Consider the following 25,471-nt stretch of genomic DNA (forward strand, 5'->3'; position numbering starts at 1 on the left):
TAATGTTTGGACTGTTTCTCAACCGCTGAGCTTCATGGGACAATTCATATCATCTTATCTAGCTGGCAGGCCCAGATTTAGGAATAGAGAACATAGGCAACTGCTTCTGGTGTCAAATTTAGATAGGCATCAGAATGTTGCCAATGTTCATGCCACTATCCAGTCCTGCCTCCACTTTTCTCTTCATCCAGATCCACCAAAAGAGCTTGAGTTAAACCGCACAGGACCTGTCAAATGGCACGTGTGCTCATGAACCCTGTGGCAGTCTGCCCCGGTACAGGTTTCCGTGATGAAAGAATACTTGTACTAGAGCAGGGGATGGCGCCGCAGCAGAGTCTGTGAGTGTGTGCCCCGACTCTCAGGCCGTGCTCTGAAACCCTAGCTCTAGTTCTTGCAGCAGGCTTGGATGAAGAGGAAAGCTGCGGTGGGCCTGGATTATCTTCAGCAGCAAGGGGAGATATGATGCGGGAGACCAAGGGGAGAAGGGAAGATATAGGCAGGGGCCTCACACCCTCTGATGATCTCTGAGGGGAGGGGGGCTTCTCTCTGCACCCTCTGATATTTTCTGGGGGACTCCCCCACCATACCTATGAGAGTCTAAATTTTAATCTGACCCTGTCAGCTGATGGTGATCTCTGTCTATACTAGTGTGTCCAAGTCCTCCTCACCCACTGCTGCTGGTAAATTGAAATGGAGCATCGATCCTCTGACCAGAAGCTCTATATACCTCAAACTGCAAATAAACATTTCCCTTGTGCTTCTCAAAGTGCAAAGCTTTCTCATCCTCCCCACTGAGGTGGCCTGTTTTATTCCTGTAACACAGTGAATCATGTAGCCTCTGGTCAATATGCAGAGGGAAACAGATTCTAATTTAGAATTTGTATCCCTCTATAAAGTGACTAAAGGCTGCATGATTCAGTGATTTAGCGGAATAAAATGACTTGATTTACTAAGGCTCTGGGCAGAGGTGGAGACTGGGGCTGGGGCTGGGATTTTTACTGAAACAACACTCTGAGACCCTGGGAGAGAAAGAGAGGTGAGTACTCTCCTAGTGAACAGTAAGGAGCATCTTTAGAATGATCTTTTAAAGGTGCAGTACCTTCCTATCAGTCTCATGGAGCATTACTATAGGAAATGGGCAATGTATGAGAGAGGCATGCAGAGCCCCTCATCTCCTATGATTCTGCAGGGAGGGTTGCAGAATCTCGCGCTCACTGTGTAATTCCCCATTAAATGCAGAAATGCTGCGGGCGATCAGGGGCTGAGTTCAGCTGAAAGCAATGGTGGCGACTTGCACATCTCTCCTCTTCCGAGAACACACCAGGTTTTCACTCTCATCCTCCTACCATGGACCTCTTCCTGCTCTGCCTCTGATTTTACCCAAAACCATCTTCTGGCCAGCAGTACATCTTACACAAAATCCCCCTGGGCTCCTTAAAACTCCTCCATAGAACTCCTTTCAACAAACTGACTAGACACCTCCCTATGACTCTTTAAGCCATACTTTATACTACCTCTAAAACCCATCCCCCTTTGGGGAAAGATCCTGCCTTTAAATCACAAACACCTGCACACCACCTTGGTCCTCCCATTGCTAGAAATTTCTTTAATAGATTCTACTAGTAAGAGCTAGACACCTTACATTATTCATATTATTGATATATGATACTCCACTTGTGCAAAACACATCCAAGTGGTTTTCATTATAACAACATGCATGTTACCCTCTGCCAGATAGCCAGATAACTCAGTACTTATCCAGGTAAGTGGTGGCAGTCACTTTTTAGCTGGATAAGTACTGACTTATTCGGATAAGTCTGTACTTATCGGTGGACATTTAAAAACTTTTTTTTTTAAACTTTTTCCCTTTTTTAAGGGTTTTAAGTGGTGATGCAGAAGCACTGGAAACTTAACTCCAGCTCTGACCTAGAAATTAGGTTTCCAGCTCTAAGAAAGGATGCACTGGCCAAGTGCAGTCTCTCTACATCAGAGACTACTGCTTAATGTCCTCATTTGCTTAGGATTTCCATGCGAGAGCACTAAGCAGTATTCCTGTTTAGAGGAACGCACATTTTCTGCACGCAAAGCTCCTTGCTGCACAGGCAATCTCAAGGTAGCAAAAACAGTGCAATAGAGCAGCAAGAGTATAGCCAGAGGAATGCAGGGGTATATAGAAAGCAGCATGATAAGTAAATAAAAATAAAAAAGGCGGTGATAATGCTTCTGTACAGGTTATAATCAGACTTCATCTGGAGTATTGTGTTCAATTCTGGAGAACATACCTGCAAAGGGATACAGAAAGAAGAGAGGTGGCCCAGACAGGAGCTACTAAATGGTACAGACTATGCAGAATGAGAAAAGTACAGAAGAAATTCCATGCTGGTCAGGCCAGTGGTCCATCGAGCCCAGCATCCTGTCTCTACCAGTAGCAAATTCAGGTGAACACCCAGCAGAGCAAAGGAGGAGATCCAGTCCTAACTCCTGGCTAATAATTGTTAATGGACCTGTCATCCAGACACAAGAATTTTACTTGTACCAGTAATTGAGATAAATTTTGTAGTCATGCACAAATAGAAAGGAATACAAAAAGAAAGATTCAAATATAACTCCCCAAGAAAATTTATCTCATATTTTTTAGGAAATGGGGGAGTGATTTTAACAAGAAACAAAATTATACGTAATTATCATCCTGAACTTCCACCCCCCAAATCAATTATAGCCAAACAACCTGCAGAGAACATGAGGAATAGGAGTCCAAGAAGACCCGTAGCTGTGAAGGTTCAAAAAACAGATAATTTGAATTCTGATATCTTAGCAAACATTTTCATGGAAATCTCAAATTAAACCGCTCCACAACTTAGCACTTCAGATTTCATAGAGATGAATTTCCTTCTATGTTCTTGCGTTATCCTAGTGATGTTGGGAAAGATCCAAACTTTTTTACATGAAATAACAGATGACGATTCCGAAGAAAAAATTTCAAAACTGAATTCCTCTCACATACAAAAGCAAAGGTGATTAATAAAGTTACCCTCTTCTGAATACATGTCTTTTGAGACAATTTTAATATATCTGACAAATCTGGAGCAGAATCTGGTTTAGGATCCTTAGGCATCACTTCATCTGATATAGGAAAGCAAGCAGCCTTGGTTATAGCAGGAATCGCTTCAGGTGCAAATTTAAGAATTTGAACCAAGTAATTCTTGAATAAATCCCTAGGAGAGAGCATTTTAATATAAGGAAAATTTAATACTCTGTTCAAGATTCTTAATGTATTTTCCATATTTTCCAGTTTTTTTCGAGAAAACTATGTCAGATTGAATTAGTTTCTGCTGCACTGTCTGCACAGTTGAAATTCTTGTTTCCAAGTCACTTAATCTTACACCAAATAAATCAACTTGGCCTTCTGTGGCTAAAACACGATGATTAGTGTCCATAGATATAGCTGTTAAAGAGGTAATGGTGTTCTCTAAAAAAAAACTAAAGTGCTCCACGCATTAGGCTTCTCAAGAATAGGCTTTAACAAATGGGTGTACCTGGGTAGCCCCATCTCCTTCACACGCAGGATTACTTCCACCTTCCTTAACTCCAAACAAGTTCGAGACTATAAGGGGACCCGAGGAATCCGTTGCAAATGGATTCACCGAAGGTGAACCACAATGGTGTCCCTTCTCGGGGTCTGAAGGATCTTCTCTCCTCTTTGTCTCAAATCTTGAGAAGGTAAAACGTCTGCAGGAAATTAGAAATCACTGCAAATGGAGGTGGATTGGCCACTGCAAATGGAGGTGGAGGCGCAGTCGGTGCGCTGGGGCTGAGTGACATGATTTCAGCCATCAGAAATGGCGATCGCTCAGTGTCGGACTCCGTACTGGCTCTCCCTCCGGCATTGCAAGCAGGGGCATCACGAAGAAGGTCTCAATCTGGGGCTGAGAATGCTCGGGAACAGGAGAAGAGTTGAAATCTCCCTCTGAGCCTTCCTTTTTGAGTGAGGCATTGTTTCTAGAGGAAGCAAAATTTAAGAAGAAGTCCAGAGGAGCTCTTCTTCAGTGTGTTGTTCAGGCGGCGGCCATCTTGGTCTCCCCAGAGCCAGGGTCCTTTCAGGAGGCATTGAGCTAGGAGAGGAATAAATCCTCTTGGGTCCAAAGGCAACCAGAGGAAAACACAGTCTCTCTCAGATATAGTCACAATTTGGAAGTCTTTGCTTTAGGGACACCTTGTATTCTCAAGCACTGGACACACTGGTGGGATATTCCAACAAAAAGTTTACTGCAACCAAAAACATGTTCAATCCAGTTAGCAACAAAAATCTCTAACTGATGTTCACTAACTTCAAAAATGTATTTCTTGTCTCAGACCTGCACAGCTGAGTCAGTGTCCCTTCAGATGGCAGGCACTAGGAAACAAACCCAACAGTCCTGAGTGATAGGTGGTGGGCTCCTAATGGGAACTGGGATTTCCTCTGATTTTACTTTGGACTTCTGGGTTAGAAAGTCCCAAAATACAAAAACCACACACACTTCTCTCCTTCTCATGGGCAGAACTGGTGACAAAAATTCCTCCCAACTAAACAAGAACAAAACTCTTCTCCAGAAAAACTCCTTTTTTCTCATCTGGCCAGACACTGCTGTCCTTCCTTTGTTTGGCAAGCAGGGAATTACAGCTCTTTACCCTGACCTCCACCAGGCAGGGGGGGGGGGGGGGAATCTTCCTAAGGCAGGATAAGACTTCACATAAAACATTTTTAAAAAATCAGATTCTCCCAAAAATGTTTCGTTCACACCACTCCCAGAAGCACTCCCTGCCAGACTAAGGGGGTGCTGATCAGAAATATGCCTCTTCCCCTGGATCAGGCTGTAGGGCTTAAAAAGGGGGAAACTTCAGCAAATCCCCTTACTCTCATAACATCCAACAGAAATGTCACCCTGCTTCTCATGCTCTGCCTGCTTTTATACAAACTGCTGACCAATCCAAGCAACCTCACAATTTTTTGTTTTGGGTGTGGTCTCGATCCCGGCAAGAGGTGGTGACTTTGCAACAATCTTAATTAAAAGGGAACAAAAATGGATATACATTTTAGATACAGTAATTCCCAAAGGACTGAATGCTGAGCTGGAATGGCACCATTTTATTTGAGCGTGTGTGTAACGTCATAGGGAGTGATGAGTGATGGGTGATCTATTAATTAGTCATCACTGTGACCAACGCGGTTTTGCGCCAAAACAACCTGTTTGGGCTTTAAATTCAACAACTGGCATTAGCACTCCGTGCTCCTGAATACTATACAGAATACCATGTGACACAGGTATGTGGTCAAAAGTGTTATATATCTGTTTTCGTTTTGCCTAGAATTAGTCTTGGTTAGTTGTATAATTTCTCTCGTTTACAGATTGTTGTTTAAAAAATCCCCCCGAAGCAGCCGGACTGGCGAAACACGGGTCCGTGTCGGGGACTGTTGTTAAATATTACAATTAACTGTCAGGAGTCACCGCGTTGAAATAAAAAAACTCTTATATGAAAATTCTTGACCAAGTGAAGTTTATGTGCACTTTTGGTGTTTACATGGTACAGTACATGGCCATTTTTAAGCATTAGGAAAGACGTCAAGGAAAGCACTAGTTAAAATTGACAATAATTATCATGTTAATTACTATTAATCCAGATATGTCCAAAATTTAAGTGTTAAAATGCAGCTGAATGTGCCTGCACCCTTTGCAGCTGCACTTAGTATTATGCAGCTCATATATTATTCAGCTAGGCCATGGCCCATCTCTACATGGGCAAAGCAGCTTCTTATGAACAGTGTGAGCAGAGAGCTCCGTATCAGGTGGGAGAGACAATGGCAGTCCTGGCTCTACTGCCTTCATGGGGATGCAGCTTCATCTCTATGTAATTTCTCTAGAAATCACATGATCTTTGGCAGTCTATTATCTTTGGCAGTCTATTATCAAAACCCAACCTCTAGCCTATATTAGGCACCGCTCATGTTAATTATGTTATTACCCCCATATATCTTAATTATGTTATTACCCCCATATATCTTAATCCAAGTTAATTCGACCTGTTCATTGTAAGACATTTACTTGTCATTGTTGTTATTGTTTAAAATGTAAACCGAATTGATCAATAATTTTGTTATTGGAAAGTCGGTATAGAAAAATGCTAAATAATAATAATAATGTAGTCAATGGGGAACAATCAGAACTCACTTCTCTGCTCCTCTTTGACATGGAGCTATTTGATCACCTTATATTGTGAAGAACTTACCAAGATTATAATTAAAAAAAACAAAACATTTGTCTTATTTTAATTGGTTCTACTTCAAAAGCTATGCAATCATTCAAAATAGTGCTGTTTGTTCATATGTCTTTCTTTGTGGAGGGAAAGAGGAGGGTTTATGGGAGGGGGGTGGTGGAGAATTTTACAATTCACGTGGGGCTTGATGGCCAACAGATCCAGGCCCTTGGGCACAAAGTAAGTGAGTTTTCACAGGGAAACTCCATGCAAAGTCTGCACCCTAAAACAGGAGTGGGAATTTCAAAATGAAATCCCTGTGCGTCGTTTGCCAGGCGCCCCTTTTCTACACAGGTACAATATTTTCTGTGGGGGGTGGGGCAGGGCGGGGCAGTGTCCAGCCCTCAGTTTTACTTGAGTAAAAACCGGCCTCATAATGCCTGAAGAGTTTTCCTATTAGTAGTTGCACTTCTAGTATTATGTTATCCCGTTAGTTGTACAATTCATCTGGCAATCCTTCAGTGTGCTATAGGAAATGCACACAGGGCTTAAATCAAAATTTAGAAGAAAGACAAAACCTTTTGCAACTGTGCACTGCCTCCACCAGTAAATATGGAGATCTGTAAAGGACTTATAACCCCACTCGTTAGAAAACTTCCTTGCTTGTAATTCTAAGTTCTCCACAGTTCTATGGAAACACTGAAGAGCTTTAGCCTGCAGCTACTCCTTGCTCCGTGTAGAGCACCAGCAGTCTGACTTTCATGATATCTTCTCAAAAGCACTGTTTAAAAATCAAGAGAAATCTGTTTTGCATTTCTTTGCCTGACATTTGAAGTTTAGCTTTCATTTGAAAAACATTTGTTAAAGTTCTTTTAATGTGGACCGATTCAAACAAGACAATGCTGCAAATTTCCAGCCACACCAGAAATTCTATCTGTGTGGTTCATTATTTCCATAGTTTACAAAAAGAAAGTTGTTAAGGGGGTTAAAATGTTATCCTGGATGCTATTCATATGTAAAACATTCCTCTTCCCTATCTGCCGCTCCCCCCTTGCTTTAAAAAGAAAAGGTAAAAGGGGGAGTGGGATAGAGCTACATTTTATTTTTTTGAAAATTGTGAGAATGGTGCAGGAACTGAAGATACCTTGTGGCAAAATGATGAATTTCCCCCGGGGTCACTCTCCCCATGAATCACTAGTCAAAATCAAACACAATGCATGGATTGAAAAAAAACAGAAAAAAAAAGAGTATTTTCTTACAAATACCACTTTGTCAACTTCTATGGATTGTAGAATTATCATATAGTGTTATGTCTTGTAAAGAGAGGCTTAGCCAGTCCTGGTTTTCCATTCTTTGAATGAATGGACTTTTAGAGGTTGATATTCAGTGCTACTTAGACAGCTATAGTCTGATTCAACTGGATAAGTGGAGTTTTATGAATAGTTAGCCAGCTAAGTAAGGGGCAAGATGGGGATGTTCTGGAGTGGAGCTACTTATCTGGCTAATAAAATTTGGCCTTATCTGGCTTAGGCCTGGATTCACTATGCTCGCAGAGAATAGTGAATTGCGAGGTACAGGGGGGCAGGGGGGCGAAGTAGAGGGTGGGCCTGTGAAAGCCGGCAGCCATCACACCACTGCGGTGCGCTGGCTGCCGGCTTTCGCACCGAATAACTACACCATAAAAGGTGTAGTTATTCGGCGTCAAACTGGCGGCAATAAGGGTCCTTACCTTTCGCTGCCAGCAATGTCTCCGCAGCGTCGGCCCCGGTGCCGCCCTGACTCCTCCTCTTCTGGGGCTGGCTCCGCCCCAATCACCCTATTGCACGCGAAAAGGGACTTTTTGCATGCGAAAGCTATTGAAAAAGACCCCCTTAGTTAGCCAGATAAGTCTAGGACTGTCCTATAGTTAGCTGGATAAATTTATCTGGCTAACCATAAGATAGCCAAGTATATTCAACTGTGTGACCACACAGTATCTCAGCCAGAAGAAATACTGACTGCAGAGCCTTCATCTGCTGGTGGTAAGTTGGACTTGCTTAGAAGGAACGCTTAAATCTTGACAAAAAAAAATTTCTTAAATGGTAAACTATTACTGGTTCTCTATATTGTGTATTAGTTTTTAAACCTAGTACTTGCAAGTGTAAAGAATTGTGTGTGTGTAGGGATAATAGACTCTGGATTAATTTTGTGAGCTAGTATAGGTTATTATGTGTTTGCAGGTGTAAAGAATTGTGTGTGTTTAAAGAAAATAGACTTTGGAATAATTGTGTGAATTAGTAAAAGTTATTATTAGTTTGTAAGTATTAGAATTGTAAGTTTGTAAAGGTTACTTAATCTGAAAAGGTGAGAGAACTGGATTTTGAGCAAGTAGTCACTGTCGTCCGTCCCCGTCCCCCCCAATCTCCCACTCATCCAAGGCACTTTTTTATAATGTAGATTATATTCCCTGCCCCAGTTAGGTGGAAAATTTTCAAAAGAATTGGTATCCACATGTCCCATGACAATTGGCTCTATGACAATTGTAGTAGGTGATCGAACTACCCACTACAATGGCCATCCTAATCCCTCCCTCCTGGACACACTACCCTAGAGACATATCCTCGGCGTGAAAGGATGAAGCATCATCAGGTTCTAATTACAGGATCAGTTCCTGCCATACCAAAGTGATGGTCTCTTGACAGGTGTCCTTGATCATACAAAGCAGCACAGGCTAGATTGGAGTAGTGATCGTTGCATTCTCAGAAATGTTCCTCATTTCACTTGCAGGCCTCCAGAGGCTGGCTAAACTCCAGAGTCTCAATATGCGGATAGCACAATGGTAAAGAGAAGAGGGTTTAGATTTGCTAGGAACTGGGGAACATTCTGGGAAGGGGGAGCCTATTCTGATGGGATGCACTAGAACATAAGAACATAAGAAAATGCCATACTGGGTCAGACCAAGGGTCCATTAAGCCCAGCATCCTGCTTCCAACAGTGGCCAATCCAGGCCACAAGAACCTGGCAAGTACCCAAAAACTAAGTCTATTCCATGTTACCATTGCTAATGGCAGTGACTATTCTCTAGGTGAACTTAATAGCAGGTAATGGACTTCTCCTCCAAGAACTTATCCAATCCTTTTTTAAACACAGCTATACTAACTGCACTAACCACATCCTCTGGCAACAAATTCCAGAGTTTAATTGTGCGTTGAGTAAAAAAGAACTTTCTCTGATTAGTTTTGAATGTGCCCCATGCTAAATTCATGGAGTGCCCCCTAGTCTTTCTACTATCCGAAAGAGTAAATAACCGATTCACACCTACCCGTTCTAGACCTCTCATGATTTTAAACACCTCTATCATATCCCCCCTCTGTTGTCTCTTCTCCAAGCTGAAAAGTCCTAACCTCTTTAGTCTTTCCTCATAGGGGAGTTGTTCCATTCCCCTTATCATTTTGGTAGCCCTTCTCTGTACCTTCTCCATCGCAATTATAACTTTTTTGAGATGCGGCGACCATAATTGTACACAGTATTCAAGGTACGGTCTCACCATGGAGCGATGCAGAGGCATTATGACATTTTCCGTTTTATTCACCATTCCCTTTCTAATAATTCCCAACATTCTGTTTGCTTTTTTGACTGCCGCAGCACACTGAACCGACGATTTCAATGTGTTATCCACTATGACACCTAGATCTCTTTCTTGGGTTGTAGCACCTAATATGGAACCCAACATTGTGTAATTATAGCATGGGTTATTTTTCCCTATATGCATCACCTTGCACTTATCCATATTAAATTTCATCTGCCATTTGGATGCCCAATTTTCCAGTCTCACAAGGTCTTCCTGCAATTTATCACAATCTGCTTGTGATTTAACTACTCTGAACAATTTTGTGACATCTCCAAATTTGATTATCTCACGCGTCATATTTCTTTCCAGATCATTTATAAATATATTGAAAAGTAAGGGTCCCAATACAGATCCCTGAAGCACTCCACTGTCCACTCCCTTCCACTGAGAAAATTGTCCATTTAATCCTACTCTCTGTTTCCTGTCTTTTAGCCAGTTTGCAATCCACGAAAGGACATCTCCACCTATCCCATGACTTTTTACTTTTCCTAGAAGCCTCTCATGAGGAACTTTGTCAAACTCCTTCTGAAAATCCAAGTATACTACATCTACCGGTTCACCTTTATCCACATGTTTATTAACTCCTTCAAAAAAGTGAAGCAGATTTGTGAGGCAAGACTTGCCCTGGGTAAAGCCATGCTGACTTTGTTCCATTAAACCATGTCTTTCTATATGTTCTGTGATTTTGATGTTTAGAACACTTTCCACTATTTTTCCTGGCACTGAAGTCAGGCTAACTGGTCTGTAGTTTCCCAGATCGCCCCTGGAGCCCTTTTTAAATATTGGGGTTACATTTGCTATCCTCCAGTCTTCAGGTATAATGGATGATTTTAATGATAAGTTACAAATTTTTACTAATAGGTCTGAAATTTCATTTTTTTAGTTCCTTCAGAACTCTGGGGTGTATACCATCCGGTCCGGGTGATTTACTACTCCTCAGTTTGTCAATCAGGCCTACCACATCTTCTAGGTTCACCGTGATTTGATTCAGTCCATCTGAATCATTACCCATGAAAACCTTCTCCATTACGGGTACCTCCCCAACATCCTCTTCAGTAAACACCGAAGCAAAGAAATCATTTAATCTTTCCACGATGGCCTTATCTTCTCTAAGTGCCCCTTTAACCCCTCGATCATCTAACGGTCCAACTGACTCCCTCACAGGCTTTCTGCTTCGGATATATTTTAAAAAGGTTTTACTGTGAGTTTTTGCCTCTACAGCCAACTTCTTTTCAAATTCTCTCTTAGCCTGTCTTATCAATGTCTTACATTTAACTTGCCAACGTTTATGCTTTATCCTATTTTCTTCTGTTGGATCCTTCTTCCAATTTTTGAATGAAGATCTTTTGGCTAAAATAGCTTCTTTTACCTCCCCTTTTAACCATGCCAGTAATCGTTTTGCCTTCTTTCCACCTTTCTTAATGTGTGGAATACATCTGGACTGTGCTTCTAGAATGGTATTTTTTAACAATGACCACGCCTCTTGGACATTTTTTACTTTTGTAGCTGATCCTTTCAGTTTTTTTCTAACAATTTTTCTCATTTTATCAAAGTTTCCCTTTTGAAAGTTTAGCACGAGAGCCTTGGATTTGCACACTGTTCCTCTTCCAGTCATTAAATCAAATTTGATCATATTATGATCGCTATTGCCAAGCGGCTCCACCACCGTTACCTCTCTCACCAAGTCCTGTGCTCCACTGAGAATTAGATCTAAAATTGCTCCCTCTCTCATCGGTTCCTGAACCAATTGCTCCATAAAGCTATCATTTATTCCATCCAGGAACGTTATCTCTGTAGCGTGACCCGATGATACATTTACCCAGTCAATATTGGGGTAATTGAAGTCTCCCATTATTACTGCACTACCAATTTGGTTAGCTTCCCTAATTTCTCTTAGCATTTCACTGTCCGTCTCACCATCTTGACCAGGTGGACGGTAGTATTCCCCTATCACTATAGTCTTCCCCGACACACAAGGGATTTCTACCCATAAAGATTCAATTTTGTATTTAGTCTCACGCAGGATGTTTATCCTGTTGGACTCTATGCCATCCCGGACATAAAGTGCTACACTTCCTCCTGAGTGCTCCTCTCTGTCATTGCGATATAATTTGTACCCCGGTATAGCACTGTCCCATTGGTTATCCTCTTTCCACCATGTCTCTGAGATGCCAATTAAGTCTAAGTCATCATTCACTGCTATACATTCTAATTCTCCCATCTTACTTCTTAGACTTCTGGCATTAGCATACAAATATTTCAAAGTTTGTTTTTTGTTTGTATTTTCATTCTGCTTTTTAATTGATAGGGATAAGTTAGAATTTTTTAGCTCAGGTGAGTTTTTAGTTACAGGCACTTGGACTACTTTTCTAATTATTGGAACCTCACTGTCGGGATGCCCTAATTCTAATGCATCATTAGTATCCTTTAAAGATACCTCTCTCCGAACCATGCGCTGCTGAGCGAGTGTCGGCTTTCCCCTTTGTTCTAGTTTAAAAGCTGCTCTATCTCCTTTTTAAAGGTTAGCGCCAGCAGTCTGGTTCCTAAACTACTTGTATCATTTGCTAACAAGCAGTTTGTGAATACAAAGGTAAATGAAAGTGTATATATTTTAAAATATCTGTATATAAATGCCAGAAGTCTGAACAGTAGGATTGGTAAGTTAGAATATATATCATTATATGAAGATATAGACTTTATAGGCATTTCAGAGATGATGGAAGATTGATAACCAATGGGACACAATGATACCAGGGTATTAATTATATTGATGTGATAGGGCAGATGGAATTGGTGGAAGGGTGGCCCTATATGTGACAGATGGTGGAGTCAAGCATGATAAAAATCCTGCAGGAAACAAAATGCACTGTGGAATCCATATGGTTAGAAATTTCATCTGTGATGGGTAAGAGTATATCATGGCTGTATACTATTAGCCACTTGGCCAAAATGAAGAAACAGACTAGGGATGTGAATCGTTTTTCAACGATTAAAATTATCGTCCGATAATGTTTATATCGTCTTAAATCGTTATAGAACACGATACAATAGAAATTCTAACGATTTATCGTTAAAAATCGTTAAATCGTGTTAGTGCGCACTAACTCGAGTTAGTGCGCACTAACTCCCCGTTAGTGCGCACTAACTCGATTTAGTGCGCACTAACTCGATTTAGTGCGCACTAACTGAAAATGATACAAATAAACACTTTCCAGGTCACTGAAGGTCAGTTAGGAATGAATATGTGTTCCTATTGGCTGGCTGCCCTCTTATCTATTGATGTTACCAAGGTTACCACTGAGGTGATGGTTGGGGGGATGGGAAATGGAACTGGAAACTAACGAACACCAACAGAAAATGAAACAAAGTGTTCACACTTCCCAGGTCAGTAAAGGTCACTTAGGAATGAATATGTATGTATGTATTCCTATTGGCTGGCTGTGCTCTTATCTATTGATGTTACCAATATGGTTGGGGGGATGTGAAATGGAAACAGTTGGAAGCTTGACAAAAAAAGTAATGTAATGATCAGCACTCACGTGACTAGAACTTGTTTGTTTATTATTTTGTTAGCAGGCACCTGAAATGCTAGTGCATGTTGAATTTGCCAATCACTGTGCATTTTAGAAAGGTGGTCCTGGCTGGAACTGTACACAGTTCAAATATATGTAATTGATTGTTGGTAAGTGTATTTTTTAAGTAGCCACACTGGCACCAGTATGTTTACTTTTCCTCCTACTTAACTCACTAGCTCAGCTTTGTAAGAAGGGCTTCTCTGCTTGTGTGTTGTTTTTGTTTGGTGTGAGGAGAGCAGAAACATCAGATCTTTATTCAATCTACTACAGTCATCTCTTACAGTGCCCTATCCCTATTAATACCAGGAGTGTTGTGATCTTCCTGCACACAGTGCCCTAACCCTGATACCAGTCTGAGACAGCTCCCTCCCTGCATTACTAGTGAGAGGCTGGCTTCACAGACAGGGGGGAGCTGCCTGACCCTCACTCCTGACTTCCCCCATGTCCCAGCTAGTGAATGGTGTGTGGGTGAGGGGGGGGGGGGAGGATGGTGAAGTCTGAGACAGCTCCCTCCCTGCATTACTAGTGAGAGGCTGGCTTCGCAGACAGGGGGGAGCTGCCTGACCCTCACTCCTGACTTCCCCCATGTCCCAGCTAGTGAATGGTGTGTGGGTGAGGGGGGGGGGGGAGGATGGTGAAGTCTGAGACAGCTCCCTCCCTGCATTACTAGTGAGAGGCTGGCTTCACAGACAGGGGGGAGCTGCCTGACCCTCACTCCTGACTTCCCCCATGTCCCAGCTAGTGAATGGTGTGTGGGTGAGGGGGGGGGGGGGTGGATGGTGAAGTCTGAGACAGCTCCCTCCCTGCATTACTAGTGAGAGGCTGGCTTCACAGACAGGGGGGAGCTGCCTGACCCTCACTCCTGACTTCCCCCATGTCCCAGCTAGTGAATGGTGTGTGGGTAAGGGGGGGGGGGGGGGAGGATGGTGAAGTCTGAGACAGCTCCCTCCCTGCATTACTAGTGAGAGGCTGGCTTCACAGACAGGGGGGAGCTGCCTGACCCTCACTCCTCCGGGGTATTGTGATCTTCCTGCACACAGTGCCCTATCCCTGATACCAGGGGTGTTGTGATCTTCCTGCATGCAGTGCCCTATCCCTATTAATACCAGGAGTGTTGTGATCTTCCTGCATGCAGTGCCCTATCCCTATTAATACCAGGAGTGTTGTGATCTTCCTGCATGCAGTGCCCTATCCCTGATATCGGGATGTGTGCAAGAAGATCACAACACCCCCGGTATCAGGAATAGGGCACTGCATGCAGGAAGATCACAACACCCCCCAGTATCAGGAATAGGGCACTGTGTGCAGGAAGATCACAACACCCCTGGTATTAGGGATAGGGCACTGTGTGCAGGAAGATCACAACACTCCTGGTATTAATAGGGATAGGGCACTGTGTGCAGGAAGATCACAATACCCCTGGTATCAGGGTTAGGGCACAAGTTCTAGTCACATTGACTGATCACATTACTTGTTTTGTCAAGCTACCAACTGTTTCCATTTCCCATCCCCCATATACTGTCAGTAGGAAACTTGGTAACATGAATAAATAAGAGGGCAGCCAATAGGAATACATATTCATTCCTAAACTGACCTTAACTGACCTGAAAAGTGTCAAATTGTATCATTTTCAGTTAGTGCGCACTAACTCCCAGTTAGTGCGCACTAACTCGAGTTAGTGCGCACTAATCGGAAAAAACGATTTTTTAACTAAAAAATCGTGCCTAAGACGATTTTCTTGCCCTGCCACACGATTTCTATCGTTAAGACGATATGGAAAACGATTCACATCCCTAAAACAGACTGTGAAATTTAAAAAGCAAATAAATTTGGCACACAATAATAAAGGGAGAGTCCAGCAGAAGAGGATCGGAAGATGTGCACTCCTTTCTATAAATTTATAACAACCAAGTTGATACACTAATAGGGAATTATTTCAAAACAAGAGTAAATAAGGTGTGCAACCAGGTCTTTCTACTTTCTTTCAACAGTTGCCAGAAGCTACAAACAACTGAATGATGGTTGGGAAACTCAGTGTGAAAGAGGTCTGTAGATCGACTTCCTCAGGAAACAGGTGGCAGAACTTAGATAGGAGGTAGCAAGACAGAGCAGCATATGGAAGAATGAGGACTACATGCTTAACGAGGCATCAAAAATGGAGAACTGAAGCAGAGGAGAAGGTGTAACTGAACTATGAGATGACAATTGAACCAAGATTAATATGGCTGCTAGACCCTATATCCTGACTCCAATTTCCTTTTAGCTGAAAAACCAGTATGCAGCTGTGAAAGAGGAGGAGGAAAAGCTATCCAGGTAAGAAGAGGAACCAAAACATGGAGACCCCAATGCTGTGGGCTCAACAATCACTGCACCTAGGAGGCAGAGGGTAGTGGTAGTTGGTGACTTGCTTCTGAGGAGCACAGAGGCATCCATCTGCCAACCAGACATATTGTCCCAGGAACTGTGCTGTCTGCCGGCTGCCAAAATCCAAGACGTTGTGGAGAGATTTCCAAAAATCCTCAAGCCTACTGACTACTATCTGATGCTGCTCATCCATGTTTCATGAATGATACTGCCAGGTACCACACAGATCATACCAAAAGTGATTTCATGGCTCTGGAAGTGAAGGTAAAGCAGATAGGTTCACAGGTAGTTTTCTTCCCCATCTTCCCAGTCAAGGATAAAGGCACAAGCAGGGAAGATTGCATTTTGGAGATAAATGAATGGCTGCATAGTTGGTGTCAATGAGAGCATTTTGGCTTCCTGGAACATGGGACGATGTTTCAAGGACTGCTGAGTACAGAAGGGACTCATCTTCTTCCAACACAGACTAGCAAACCTACTGAGGAAGGCTTTAAACTAGATTCATCAAGGATGGGTAAACAAAACCCTAACTTAAGTAAAACATTACTTGTATAGAAATGGATGAAAAGGGAAATATCTGGAAAGCTATGTACACTAATGCTCATAGTATGGGAAATAAAAGTCATTGAAGACGCTGATTTAGAAGCAGTCATTGAAGACGTTGATTTAGATATGGTGGCTGTCACAGAGACTTGGTACTCAGAAAACCATGACTGGGATATAGTTATACTAGGTTACAATATGTATTCAGAAAGGACTGGATAGGTAGGAAGGGAAGAAGTGGGGCATTATATATAAAAAATAATATTAAAGCAAAAGAATTACAGGGCTTATAAGGTAAGGAAGAGGCACTGTGGGTTAATTTGGAAAGAAAGAATGGAACATCTATTTAGATTGGTGTAATAACCAGACCACAACAAAAAAGAGTCCAGTGGAACCCCACAAATGTAAAATACAAAAAACATCAAGGAGAACACAAAATAATTTTTAACTAAATTGGAGGGCTGACAGTCCCAAACCTATAAATAACAGATTATCCAAGTGTCAGCAAGCCTGTCTGTGTCTGATGAATCAAAACACAGACCACCCGGTCAGTTTAATCATTTACCTTGCAGGGAGCATATTTTTTGATAGATTTTTGAATCCATATCACAGTGTCCATAAACAACAGTGTCCAAAAACAACAATCAGAAAAACATTTAGGAGAACCCAACATGGTCGGTATTTCGCAGCCACTGTTTATTCAGGGGCCAAAATAGCAATACTTAGGATAGAATAGACTGTTGCCGTTCTTTCTCCAGAGTCTCTCAAGGATATATCGTAAGGGAAACTAATATTTTTGTTAGGAAAGTAAAGAAAGTGTTGTGGTTCCCGGCCGCGCTCACCCGCGGCCAGGACCCCCTACCTTTCTCAGGCTGCCGGCACAGAGACACGATCAAGGCAGCCCGCAGTTCACGGGCCTCGGCAGCATGGCTCCTGGACGTCGGGGAGCAGCATCGGGGAAGACGCGGCAAATCCCGCCTCTTAAAGGGGCAGCCACGCGAAGACCAGGCCGGCCCTGGAAGATGACATCATCAGCCAGGGAGATTTAAACTCCCTCAGAGGTAGATAGGATGCCTTTGCAACAGGTTCCTGTGGATGGCTGTGTTTCCCTGGCTCTTCTGTTTGGCTGACTCGGATTGGATTGGTTTGTCTGCTCACCGCCTGCCTTGACCCTTGCCTGGAAATTGGACTGAGTTTGTTTGCCGCCTGCCTTGGCCCTTGCCTGGAAATTGGACTGAGTTTGTTTGCTGCCTGCCTTCACCCTTGCCTGGAATTCGGACTGAGTACCCGCCTTCGCTCTGAGGACGCCTTTCAAGATAAGGTTGCAGAATTCCACCTGCCGGAGACGAGTTCGCCTGGGCCTTCAGGTGGGTGTCATCTCTTGTACCGGTCTAAGGGTTCACTATCATAACAGAAAGGGAATAGGAAAAAGAAGCTGCTATAGTTTTCTAAAGAAGTAGCTAAAAAGGTAAGGGAGAAAAGGTTAGTGTTCGTAAACTACAAGATCACAGAAAGTGGAAGTCAGGCAACAATATCTGGAAAGTTAAGAAAAGCTAGGAAAGCAGTCAAAAATTCAAATGTAAAGAAAAAAATAGCAAATTTGGTAAAATGAGGGGACGCAATATTTTCTAGATATATTAGTGATAGAAGGAAGTGCAAAAGTGGCATTGCGAAACTCAGAGGTGAAGGGGAGCAATATGTACTGGTAAATAAGGAAAAAGCAAAATTGCTTAACAAATATTTCTGTTCAGTGTTCACTGTGGAAGGGCTTGGAGCAGGACCATATAAAATGAACACAAATAAGATTAGAAGTGAGGTAAAACTCTATCGATTTTCAGAACAGTATTTTCGTGAGGAACTAATTAAACAAAGTAGATAAGGCAATTGGGCCTGATGGGATACATCTGAGAGTCCTAAGGGAACTTAGAGATGTCTTGGCAGCAACACTGGCTGACATTTTCAATGCTTGTTTTGGGTTGGGAGTAGTTCCGGAGGACTGGAGAGAGGCAGATGTGGCTCCTATTCAGAAAAGTGGAAGTAATGCGGAGGCTGGGAACTACAGGCCATTTAGTCTGACCTCTGTGGTGTACAAACTAATGGAATCACTGCTAAAATGGAAGATAGTGCAGTTTCTGTAATCTAATGTATTGCATGATCCAAGACAGTATGGGCCGGATTTTAAATGCCCTGTGCACGTAAATCCGGCCAGATTTACGCACGCAGGGCCCTCGTGCGCCGGCGCGCCTATTTTGCATAGGCAGCCAGCGCGCGCAGAGCCCCGGGACGTGCGCAAGTCCCGGGGCTTCGTAAAAGGGACGTGTCGGGGGCATGTCGGGGGCGTTCCGGGAATGACGCGGCATTTCGGGGGCGTGACGCGGCTTTTCGGGGGCGGGCCTGGGGGCGTGGTCGAGGCCTCCAGACCAGCCTCCGGGTCGAGTGACGGCGCGCCAGCAGCCTGCTGGCATGCGCAGATTTACGTCTGCTTTCAGCAGGCGTAAATCTGTCAATAAAGGTAAGGGGGGGGGTTTAGATAGGGCCGGGGGGGGTGGGGTTAGGTAGGGGGAGGGCGAAGGAAAGTTCCCTCCGAGGCCGCTCCGATTTCGGAGCGGCCTCGGAGGGAATAGGCAGCGCGCGCTGGGCTCGGCGCGCGCAGGTTGCACAAATGTGCACCCCCTTGCGCGCGCCGACCCCGGATTTTATAAGATATGCGCGGCTACGCGTGTATTTTATAAAATCCAGCATACTTTTGTTCGCGCCCGGTGCGCGAACAAAAGTACGAGCTCGCGCAAAATTATAAAATCTACCCCTTTGGTTTTACTAGAGGTAAATCTTATCAGACAAATCTGATCAATTTCTTTGATTGGGTGACCAGAGAGTTGGATCAAGGGAGAGCTCTAGATGTAGTATATTTGGATTTCAGTAAGGTCTCTGTCACGATTCTTTACAGAAAGCTTAAATATAAATTGAGTGCCCTTGGTATGGAACCTAGAGTGATTTAACTGGGTTAGAAATTGGTTGAGTGGGAGGCGACAAAGAACAGTGATAAATGGAGTTTTCTCTGAGGAAGGGGGTGTTAGTAGTGGTGTGTGTCAGGGATCAGTCCTGGGATAGTTTTTATTTCAACAGTTTTGTGAGTGACATAGCTGAAGGATTGTTGGGAAAGATTAGCCTTTTTGCCAATGATACCAAATTCTGCAACAATAAACCAGTTGAAGTCTGTCCATTCAGTGGTCTTTGTTCTAAAGCATTTGGGGATAGACTTAAAGATCTATCCCATTTGGGGATAGATTTAAAGATCTCCCCTAGAAGAAAGGGGAGATATGATAAAGACATTTAACAATTTCAAAGGTTTGCATGCACAAGAAGCTAGCCTCTTTCAATGGAAAGGAAGCTCTAGAACAAGAGGTCATGGGTTGAGGGCAATAGAAAGTAGACTCAGGAGCAATCTTAGTAAATTTTTCTTTACTGAGAGGGTAGTGGATGCATGAAATGGCCTCCCAGTGGAGGTGGTAGAGGCAAAAATGGTATCTGAATTCAAGAAAACATGAAATAAATACAGGAGATCTCTGAGGGATTGATGGGAATTGTAAGGGATAGATACATTGGACGAATGAGCAGAATAGATGGGCCATATAGTCTTTTTCTCCCGTCATGTTTCTATGTTTTAAAATTATCTCAGTTTTGATTGGGTCAATGTCTCATCAGGACACGTTAGAGAGGTTTCGTTTCTAGATGCCATAACTGACTGCTTCATGGAGCAGCTGGTCCTAGAATGATGAGAGGGGCAGCTACTTTAGATCCAGTCCTCAGTGGAACGCACAACCTCATGTGAGGGGTTACTATGGTAGGGCTGCTGAGCAATAGCAATCATAATGCAATCAAACTTGACCTAATCGCTCGAGGGAGGACATTAAATAAAACTACTATGATAGAATAAGGAAATTAGTTAGAAAAAAACAAAAAGGAGTGGTTGCAAAGGTTAAAAGTTTGCATGAGATGTGGACATTGTTTAAAAATACCATTTTGGAAGTCTAGATAACTAATAATAACTTTTTCAAGTACATTCATAGCAAAAAGCTTGTCAAGGAGTCAGATGGGCTGCTAGATGACTGAGGGGCAAAAAGAGTGCTCAGGGAAGACAAGGAAACAGAAAAACTGAATGACTTCTTTGCCTCCGTTTTTATGGAGAAGGAATTTAGAAACATACCCAAAACCTACTAGTACTACTTAACATTTCTATAGCACTATATGACATACACAGTGCTGAACAAACAACACACAAAAAAGACAGTCCCTGCTCAATAGAGTTTACTATCTAATAAGAAACATACAAGACAAGAGACTTGGGACATTTGACAAAGACAATGATTAATAAAGAAAAGGAAAAGGGAAAGAAAGTTAGTTAATGAAGTTAAAAGCAGACAATCAGGCCTAAGATTTAAAAGCAGCCTGAAACATTTAATGGTAGAGATTCTGAGCAACTAAAAGTAATATCTGTGATAATGGAGGATGCAATAGATCAGACTGACAAACTAAAGAGGAACAAATTGCATCCACCCCAAAAAGAACTAAAATATAAAATTTCTAATCCATTACTAGTAATCTATAACCATTCATTTAAAACAACCACTATTCCTAAAGACTGGAAAATGGCCAGTGAGACACAGATTTTTAAAAAGGGCTCCAGGGGTGATCTGGGAAACCAATATCAGTGCCTGGCAAAATGGTAGAAGCCATTCTTAAAAACAAAATCACTGGCCATATAGACAGACACAGCTTAAAGGAAAAGACTCAACATGGTTTTAGCAAAGGGATGTCTTGTCTTACCAATCTTTTAGAATTTTTGGAAAGTATAAATAAACATGTAGACAGAGGTGAACCGGTTGATACATATATTTGGATTTTCAGAAGGCATTTGTCAAAGTCCCCTATGAGAGATTACTAAGGAAATTACAAAATCATGGGATAGAAGGCAGTGTTCTATTGTGGATTGGTAACTGCTTAAAAGGCTGGAAACCGAGGCTAAGGCTAAATGGTCAGCTTTCCAAATGGAGAAAGATAGTTACTAGAGTACCACAGGGTACTGGGGTCCGTGCTGTTTAACATGTTCATAAATAATCTAGAAAAGGTAACAAGTGAGGTGATCAAATTTGCAGATGACACAAAAGTATTCAAATTTGTTAAAATGGTAGCGGATTATGAGGAACTGCAGAAGGACCTTGTGAGACTACAAGACTGGGCAACTGAATGGCAGATGAAATTTAACATGGACTAGTGCAAAGTGATGCACATAGGGAAAAATAATCCCAACTGCAAGTATACGGATGCTAGGTTCTGTATTAGGAGTCACTTTTGAGTCCTTGTGGACAATATTTTGAAATCCTCAGCTCAGTGTGTGATGGCAGTCAAAAAAGCAAATAGATTGTTAGGAATGATCCGAAAAAGAATGAAGAATAAAACAGAAAATATCATATTGCTTCTGTTCGAACTATGGTGTGACTGCTCCTTGACTATTGAGTGCAGTTCTGGTTACCCCCATCTCAAGAAAGACATAGTGGAACTGGAAAAGGTGCAGAGGAGGGTGACAAAATAATACAGGGGATGGAACATCTCTCCTATGATGACGTCTGCTTGGACAAGACATGACTGAGAGGGGTTTATAAACTCATGAGTGGGATGGAACAGGTAAATAAAGGACAGTTATTTACCCTTTCATATATTTCTAAAACAGGGGGACCCTTCTTGAAACTAGCAACCAGCAGATTAAAAACAAATCGTACAAAGTACTTTTCCACTCAGCGCTGTATCAAGCTATGGAATCTGTTGCCAGAGGATGTGACCAACGTGACTAGCATAGCGGGGTTTAAAAAGAGGTTTGGACAAGATCCTGGAGGAAAAGTCCATAGCACATTATGAGCCAGGTAGACTAAAGAAAGCTATTGCTCTCCTTGGAATAACGATAATTAGATCTACTTTATGAGATCTGCCAGGTATTTGCAACCTGGATTGGCCACTGTCAGATTCAGAATATTATTTATTTATTTATAAATTTCTGTACCGCAGAATCGGCATTTCTAGGTGGTCTACAGAAGAACATACATAATTTAAAACTAATAAAATACAGATTATAAAAATAAAACATTCATATCGGTACTAACTTAAAAACCCTTCATCAGTATAAAATCCATTACAAACAGAACAAAATTTACTAGACTCAAACATAAGAACATAAAAAGCGTAAAAGCAGGGCCGGTGGAAGCACTAGGCAGCTGCCTAGAATGCCACCAGTCGGGGGCAACACTGGCATGGTTTCACCTTCCCACCCGTATGGCCCGGAAGAGAAAGTGCCACAATGTGCTCCTCTGCAGCTAGGAAGGAGGAGAGACCATGCCATCACCAGTAGAGGCAGGAAGAGGCGGTACTGACCCCAGGCCCATGCAGCAGTGAAGAACAGGAGGAGGAGCAGCAGCAGTGTGGCCTGAGGACAGAAGAAGCAGCAGCTTGTTTTGGGATACTGTTTCATTATGCTCTGATAAACTTGTATGTTATATTGACTTTGTATGTAAGTTGTAACCCGCTGAGATTGGTGGATCAGCGGGCTAAAAATTGTTTAAATACAGTAAATACATTTTAACTAAGTCTGTATTTTTTAAATCCAGGACTTGTGTGACTTCTCTCCAACTTTGCCATCATATCAAACCATACCATCTATTAATCACTGGTGCTCAGGTAGACACCTATCCAAACATTACTATTTCCATTTATGAGCATCAAGTCCAATATCACTCTTCTCATTGTGGGTTACATCATCATTTGCCTAAACAGAGCACCTTGAAAGGCACCCACAATCTTTCGCTTATAGATTCTACAGCACAATTACTCCAACCCACATATGGCAGATTAAAATCTCTGATGAATAATATTTCTCTGTTCTTTCCCACCTTTTGGATGCCTTTAGTCAGATCTCTGTCCAGTTCTTCTGTCTGATTCGGAAGCCTGTAGACCACACCCATGTAAATGGAAGTACCATTATATTTTATTAAGACAATCCATAGTGCTTCTTCTTTTCCCCATGCATTTCAGTTACTAGGATTTTGTATTTGACATAAAGATTACTCCTTCCCCTTTTCTGTCCTCTCTATTTTTCCTCAAAAGGGACACTGAACCATGTCTTTGTAATAGCAACAATATCTAAGTCTGCCTCCAGCATTAGGACCTGTACATCTGGAATTTTTATTGCTTCGGAGGTGGACTCTTGGGCCGAGGTGGGGTTGACGCAACCCGTAGCTAGGGACCTACGGGTCCCCACAGTCAGCTGGTGGAGTGGGCTGAAGTTAGAGGCCGCTGGAGCTTCAGCTATACCAGCCCTCATTCCCCTTGGGTTGAGCCTTTGGGTGCTGGGGCCTGACTTAGGTGGGCCTCGAGGTTAGTTAGTACAGAGAAGTAGTTCAGCATAGAGACAGCAGCCAGTAGGTGGCATAGTCCTACCCTGGACTGGGTTCGGTACAGGAACTCAGGCGCCAAAGGAACGGAGGGTAACTGGAGGCGCTTAAGCAAAGAAAGGCCGGAGCCTTGTAAGTATGTCCAGGGAGTAGGCGAGAGGAGGCATCACTGACAGGCTAGGATCAGAGCCAGCGACAGGCAGAGGTCGTGGCAAGTGATGTAGAACTCTGGTCATGGAGAGGTCTGTAGTGTAGTCAATCAAGGCAATGGTCAAGGCATGGAGAAGGCAGGTGTATTTAATCAAGGCAATGGTCAGGGCACGGAGAAGGCAGGCGTAGTCAAGCGTGGCAGAGGTCCGGGGCTGGAGATAAGCCAAAGAGTAGTCAAACAAAGCAGAGTTGAAATCCAAAGAATCAATCCAACACATAGATGAGGCAGGAACGAGGAAGACAGGAACCGGCAACCACTGGAATCAGGAACATGATGTAGAGAGGATTCTCTATCAGCAACGAGTACTCTGAGTATGAGGAGACCTGTTGCAAAGGCAACGCTATGGAGCAAGGCCTGAGCTTATATACACTGAATTGTCTGACGTCAGCATCCGGGGCCGCAGACAGTTCCCGCCGCTGGCCCTTTAAAAGTGATGTGCGCGCCTAGGGAGGGGCACGGTGCCGATGGCGGCATCTCTCTGGGGGCCATGCAGACAGGCCTGACGAGCAAGGACATCTTGGCTGGCAACACTGGGGACCATGGCAGAGCCAGAGGCACCGGAGGCGACCCCAGGTCGGAGCTGGCGGCCCACTGCCGCCAGGGAAGGGGAACCAGGATCTGGAGTCCGTGTGAGAAGGTGAGAGGGCCGCACCGCGGGTCTGATGCGGGCGGCACGCGTAACAATTTTATTGCTTAGACTACAAGATTTGTAAACATAGCTTTCAAGATTTATTCCTTCAATTTGCTGCTCTTCCTGGGACATTTTCTTCCCTTGTGCTTAATGTGAACAGGTTAAAAAAATGTATTATTTAATAAAAGTTACCTGGGCTGCTGCAGGAGCAGGGCTAGCAGAGACAGCATGCTGCTCTTTTGTTTTGGGTACTGTCTCTTCCCCGTATCAGTTGTTTAAAGTAGAGTGAAGGGCTGCTGCTGCTGCCCGTGATTATGAGAGATCAAACAGAGCTGCTGCTTTAGTTTCATTTTAGCAGCCCAGCAACAATGATGTCATAGCCTGGACTCTTAAATGGACTAGGTTATATCGGCAATGCAGGGGCAGGCACAAAAATGAAATAAAACAAATCTATGACAAATCTAAGACAGAGTAAAGGGGAAAGGACAAGCAGCAGAGGACACTTGCCAAGCTCCTGCAACAGTGACAAGCTACCACAGCCCCCTTTCCGAGAGTGATAGAAATACATCAGAGTACAGAGCACAGCAGGGATAGCAGCAAAGGCTGCTGGGACAACCTCTGCTGCTCAGCTGTATGAGAGAGGGTCCAGGAGAGAAAGATGAATCCCGGTAAGCAGGTCCATGTAGCTCCCAGGAAAAATAGTTTAACAATAAATGTTTGGACCAGATTGAGGGTTGGGGTGACCAGTGTTAGCCAACATCACTTGTGCAAAGCTGGTTTGGTGTGTTTATGTGGCCAGGGAAAGCCCCTGTGCTAGGACTCCAGTCTAAACAGGAATCCAGTCCAGGTTTTCCTGCAGGCACC

The sequence above is a fragment of the Rhinatrema bivittatum genome, chromosome 1 (genome assembly GCF_901001135.1).
Source record: "Rhinatrema bivittatum chromosome 1, aRhiBiv1.1, whole genome shotgun sequence".
NCBI lineage: Eukaryota > Metazoa > Chordata > Amphibia > Gymnophiona > Rhinatrematidae > Rhinatrema > Rhinatrema bivittatum.